Source organism: Micropterus dolomieu, linkage group LG21 (assembly GCF_021292245.1).
Source record: "Micropterus dolomieu isolate WLL.071019.BEF.003 ecotype Adirondacks linkage group LG21, ASM2129224v1, whole genome shotgun sequence".
NCBI classification, from domain to species: domain Eukaryota; kingdom Metazoa; phylum Chordata; class Actinopteri; order Centrarchiformes; family Centrarchidae; genus Micropterus; species Micropterus dolomieu.
The window spans coordinates 31,062,221-31,067,489 of record NC_060170.1 but is presented as its reverse complement, the minus strand read 5'-3'; the positions used below and the strand labels follow the sequence as shown (position 1 = coordinate 31,067,489).

The 5,269-nt window shown below is 41.1% G+C and overlaps 1 protein-coding gene across 1 annotated transcript in view; it reads left to right on the top strand.

Moving 5' to 3' along the window:
• cabin1 (calcineurin binding protein 1) overlaps positions 1 to 5,269 on the top strand; it is a 46,561-nt gene that overhangs the window by 11,221 nt on the left and 30,071 nt on the right. The gene's annotated exons all lie outside the window — the stretch shown is intronic.

Genomic DNA, 5,269 nt, shown 5'->3' with positions numbered 1-5,269 from the left:
AGAACTCAGCTGCCAGGCTTTTAACCAGAACAAAGAAATATGACCACATTACTCCTATTTTAGCTTCATTACATTGGCTCCCAGTATGTTTTAGAATTTACTTTAAAATTCTATTGATCACTTTTAAAGCTCTTCATGGCCTCTCGCCTTGTTATATTTCTGACCTTTTGGTCCCATACGCACCAGCACGTACCTTGAGATCCTCGGGCAGAGATCTGTTGTCTGTTCCAGAGTCTCGACTGAAAACTAAAGGGGACAGAGCGTTTGCTGTCAGGGCCCCGAGGCTCTGGAACAGCCTGCCCGAGGAAATCAGGTCGGCTGAGTCAGTGAACTCTTTTAAGTCCCTTCTTAAAACATACTTTTATAGGAGAGCTTTTCCTGATCTTATTTGACTTTATTTTATCCCTTTTATTTTATTGTATTTTACTAATTTTATATTAATTTTTCATGCTCTTATCTTGTTTTTTTTGTATTATTCTTTACACTTGTTAAAGCACTTTGTAACTTGTTTTTGAAAAGTGCTCTACGAATAAGGATTATTATTATTATATTATTATTATAAGACCCAGCAAAACCAGATGACTAGTTCTAGAGAATGACTAGTTCACTTGTGAAAAGTAATTTTTTGAGGTTAGAACAGATAACTTAGCATAGGATGCCTGACTTCTAAAATAATTTGAACCATATAAAAACACTTAAGTAACATTATTAGCAGTAAAGTAATTACTTTGAGGTAGCCTAGGCTTTTACTTGACATACAGTGGGTTAATATGACTTATTTTTCAGTGTTACAATTCAGTGTGCCCTGCGATGGACTCGCCCAATGTAGGCTGGGATTGTCTCCAGCCCCCCGCGACCCTGTACGCAGGATAAGCGATTGATGATGGATGGATGGACAATTCAGTGTAACACTGACTTCTTGCATTTAATTAAACATTATAGTCTTCTTATAAGTGAAAATATATCAATTATATTATTAATTAGTGTACACATATGTGTTTCTTGTATCAAAAGATGACTTGTGTATCTGAAGTAGACTGTGAGTTATTAAGGAAAATGTAAAAAATGTTACAATTGCCCCCGGTCTCCCCTACTTAGTTCCTTTCACCATTGGTCTACATATGTGTAGGTCTTTAACGTTGCCTACTGTTGCTGAATGCCTTTGAGAAAGACTGAAGGAGTGATCTGGGCTGTGGGGCAGCCTTCAGATGGTTTTAATAGCTCATGAGGGAGTTTTCATCTCATCATGACTGAATAATTTTTTGGTGTAAGGTAAAATCTACTTTGCTAACGCAGTAATATTATTGATAAAAATATTCTAATCCCTGTGTTATTGTTTTTTGGTCTGACCAATGGCAGTATTAAATAAAATATAGTAGGTGTTACAGCCATGTCCTCTGGGCTCCTGAGCCGCGCCCGGCTGAGCCGTGCTGGTTTTGCGCAGTGACGTTCGAGCGGAAGTGGCGATCTTTGTTCCGGACACATGGTGCAGGGTGGGCGTGCCCGCGACTCTGATGTAAACACAAAATACGCCTCATCCCCAGTCGGATAAGTCACAGTGGAGCGAATTGGTGAGATTAACCCAAATAGCCTCCGTTGTTCGGGGAAAAGTGTAATATGCGTTAAGGCGCAGACGGGCGACGCCATGGACTTCTACATCAATCTGAAGGTGAATTTCAGGGGAAATTCCAAAAATTTCCTCCTGTCGGGATCTGAGACCAAGAGCTGGGAGTCGATGGAGGCCATGGTAAGAGAGAGGGACTCGCTGGGCCTGCTGCTGCCCCTGAACGCTCTCATACACTCATGTAGAGTCGGTACTGATCGTGATTGCTGACGTTGATGTGTTAGTCCTTGTGTCAGGGAATAACGTTAGCCTACCCGCTGCAGCTATGCTATCAGACAGATGCTACTGGCATTACTATAGCACGAAGGTTAGCATCATGCAGCGCGCGTCCTGTGAGCTGAAACGTTAAATCTGTGAGATTGTCCCATCAATCTGACAGCACAGCAGAGATGACAGTGTCATAAAGGACGAGGAGGACACACCGCAGTCCTTCCTGGATTATTATACTGGGATGTCGTCATGGAAACTCTGTTTATCAGCTCATCATAACTGGTCTGAGCAGTTTGAATCGCCACCCTCCATTTGAAATGCATGCCTCTGGTCTGTTAGCTGGAATGGAAATGTAACTCGGTGTTACTGTGAGTACACAACAGCATCGTTGCAAAGAATGTGCAGTACGAGTTTTTGTACATATTGAACAGCCAGGGAACTGGCTTATCAGCAGTAGGCTGCATTATGAAACAGAATTGTTGTAAGTAGGTCTAGTCCCATAATACTTTGCAATGTACCACTTATTTAAAATGAGTTTATATCAGAGACGGGCCTTTATTTCCGATATTTGATCATATTTAAGACGTCTTCCTGTTGTAATTTGTAATCAAAATGACCACAAGGAGACTCAGAGACTCAAAATGACTATAAAGAGAAATAAGCACAGTTCTGGATTTGTCATTTCTCCTGTAGATTACTGTACTGTATTCACTCTTTGTCTATAAACACCGTCATAATACATAGAAACCAGTCAGTTTCTCATGGAATTATGTGTTCACACAATGGACAGAAATTGTTGTTTAAATGTTAAATGACTTATACACATATCCCTAACCATGATGATGTTGTGTAAACAGTCAGAAAAGTGCTTAGTAAAGAAAGAGAGGAGGTCAGCAGTGTGTGCACGTGGACAACAGACTCAATCCACATTTGTGGCTGTGGCTGCGGCTGCAATTCAAAACCATGTGGTCGATGAGTCACCATGGATAACACAGGTCACATTTCAGTTAGCTGGACTGTCACCCAAATGTTGTCTGAAGCTCACTCAGTGCTAACTGGTACAGGGCAACCTACACCTCATATGATGGAGGAAAAATGCAGAGGGAAACCAAGGGAACAGTGTATTAGCAAGAGTGTGCACATATTAACATACCAGTGTACAAAGGCAAACAGACCTTTACTTGAATATTCCATATCTGTTTCATAGTCTGTTTTCATTTAGCTGGAATGACGATTAAATACTGTATTACATGATTTGTTGTTACTGATTTAGAATCCCCCACTTAAACGCTGGATGCCAGATGCATATCTTGGTCTCACATTAAAATGATCCTTATATTTTATAAAACTATAGGTTAAGTTCAACCCCTCCTTCCGGCGGTCCGCAGATCCTGTGCAGGCGGTGTAAACACCAACACTCCCCTCCAAGCTCCCAGTATGGTCAGTCCACAGACTGTATGAAAGCAGTTGATGTCACCCATTTTTGGATTGTGGAGTTTTGAAGCCTTAGCCTATTGGCCATCGTCATCTTGGTTTTTTTGAACTTGAAGTGATTAATCGGACGAGAGGGTGGAGCTGGGGAGGGATACACATTGCAAAGCCTGACATGTTTCTGTGTGACTGTGCGACTTGTCAATCACAAGGTAACAGGCCCTAAAGCATACCCTGCTTTATCGTCTATTTTACTCTAAATCGGACCATAATTTACTAAATGAACCAAATGGAACTAGTGACTGAGACCATATAAACTCATTAAAGTGTTTACTGAGGTAATAAATCAGGTGAGAAGTAGCTTCATTTTCTCATAGGCTTACATACAATCGGATTTCTTTGTGCCACCAGTGGAGTTGCCCTCTACTGGCCATTAGAAAAAAAATGCAGGTTTAAAGCACTTCCCCATTGACTTCCTTTTTCAGACCCTGGTGTTGCCGCTTAGGGCAGAGTCAGCCAGTGTTAATAGTGCCGCTAGCACCTCAAGTAACTGAGCTGAACATCTACTGTCAGCAGAAGTTAGCTGTTAGCTTTCTGTCCATGACGAGACTTCGTAAATCACACAGGGTTGAGGCAGAGCAGCCGGATGACACCAGACAGTGTGTTTTGTGAGTACTTCATCCACGAAAATCCATTTTGCTGTTGTTGCGGCTTCTTCTTTACATTCTGTACTGTAATATGACACCATTGGTGCGAATTAGTACCTATTATTGCTAACGCAGAGGACGTCAGTTGAGTTGGCGGTCTTTCAATGTGTCCCAGGCTACACTGCTAAAAAAATGTGGCCATAGCTAGTGATGGGAAAAGTCACTCTTTTGACAAGTCATCAAATCTTGTTCATTATAATGAACTAATCTTTTTTTGTTATTTCGTTCATTTGAACTAGGCTGGTTATTGCGGCGCTGCAGCCCTCTAGTGGGTGATTAAAAAACAGCGCCGTTCTCAGACACGGAAGGCTGCCTGGCTTGCTTTAATTGACAAAGTATAATGCACAAATTCACCTCTTGATCTTTCTCTATCATTGTTCTATAAAACCCCATGGGGCCACAACCAAATTCAAACCAAAAATATGTTGTCAATATTCAGTCGCCACTACTCCGGCTAAATCTGTCCATTTATACGTATATGTATACAACCAGACCAGCCATATATATGTATTATTATAATTATCATATCTCTAAAGTGCTCATTCATATAGTAGCCTAACATCCCTATCATGAGTAAAATCTAAATATTAACATCAGATTTGCTTGACACACTATATGAATAAACACACTCTTATTAAAATTCAACCAATTTAATAATAATCTGGATCAAGCCACCAAGTTCTTCAAAGAATTCCAGCACAGACAGAGTAACAAAGAAATATTAACACATATAAACGCAGCAGTTTGGCAGGTCTGGACGCAGAATGGGCCACATCAGGTCCGGATTCTGCAGACAGAGAGAAACAAACATGAGCACATTGCTCTCAAACACTGCAGGTTGTTCACCAGCCAAGAGCTGTGAAACAATTGCACGGCTAAAAAGGAAAAGTTATGTTCTCTGGCGGACTTGGATCAGCTGTTAGCTGTAAACACACCACAGTGCCAACGCTAACGTTGCTACGTGGCTGTGTTTTAATGTTTTAATGACCGGGTCCACTTATTTTGGAGAGGAGACGACCTCTGAGGTAATTCGGTTCCAGGTAGAACCCTGTCAGGGTACTGAAGTGGAGTGGACCCAGAACAACTCTCATCAGCTGTTGGCTATAAACAATAGCAGGACTAAAGTTACGGTGCGGCTGTGTTAAAACTATAACTTAGCACAACATCACTGCACTGTAATAATGTTATGCTTTATTAATTGTCACAAAATTATCAAAATAGATATTAGATATATGTCAGTCCAGTGACTGTTACCTGACAACAGACTTGCCTCTCATTCCCCGGTGCTGGCAGTAAG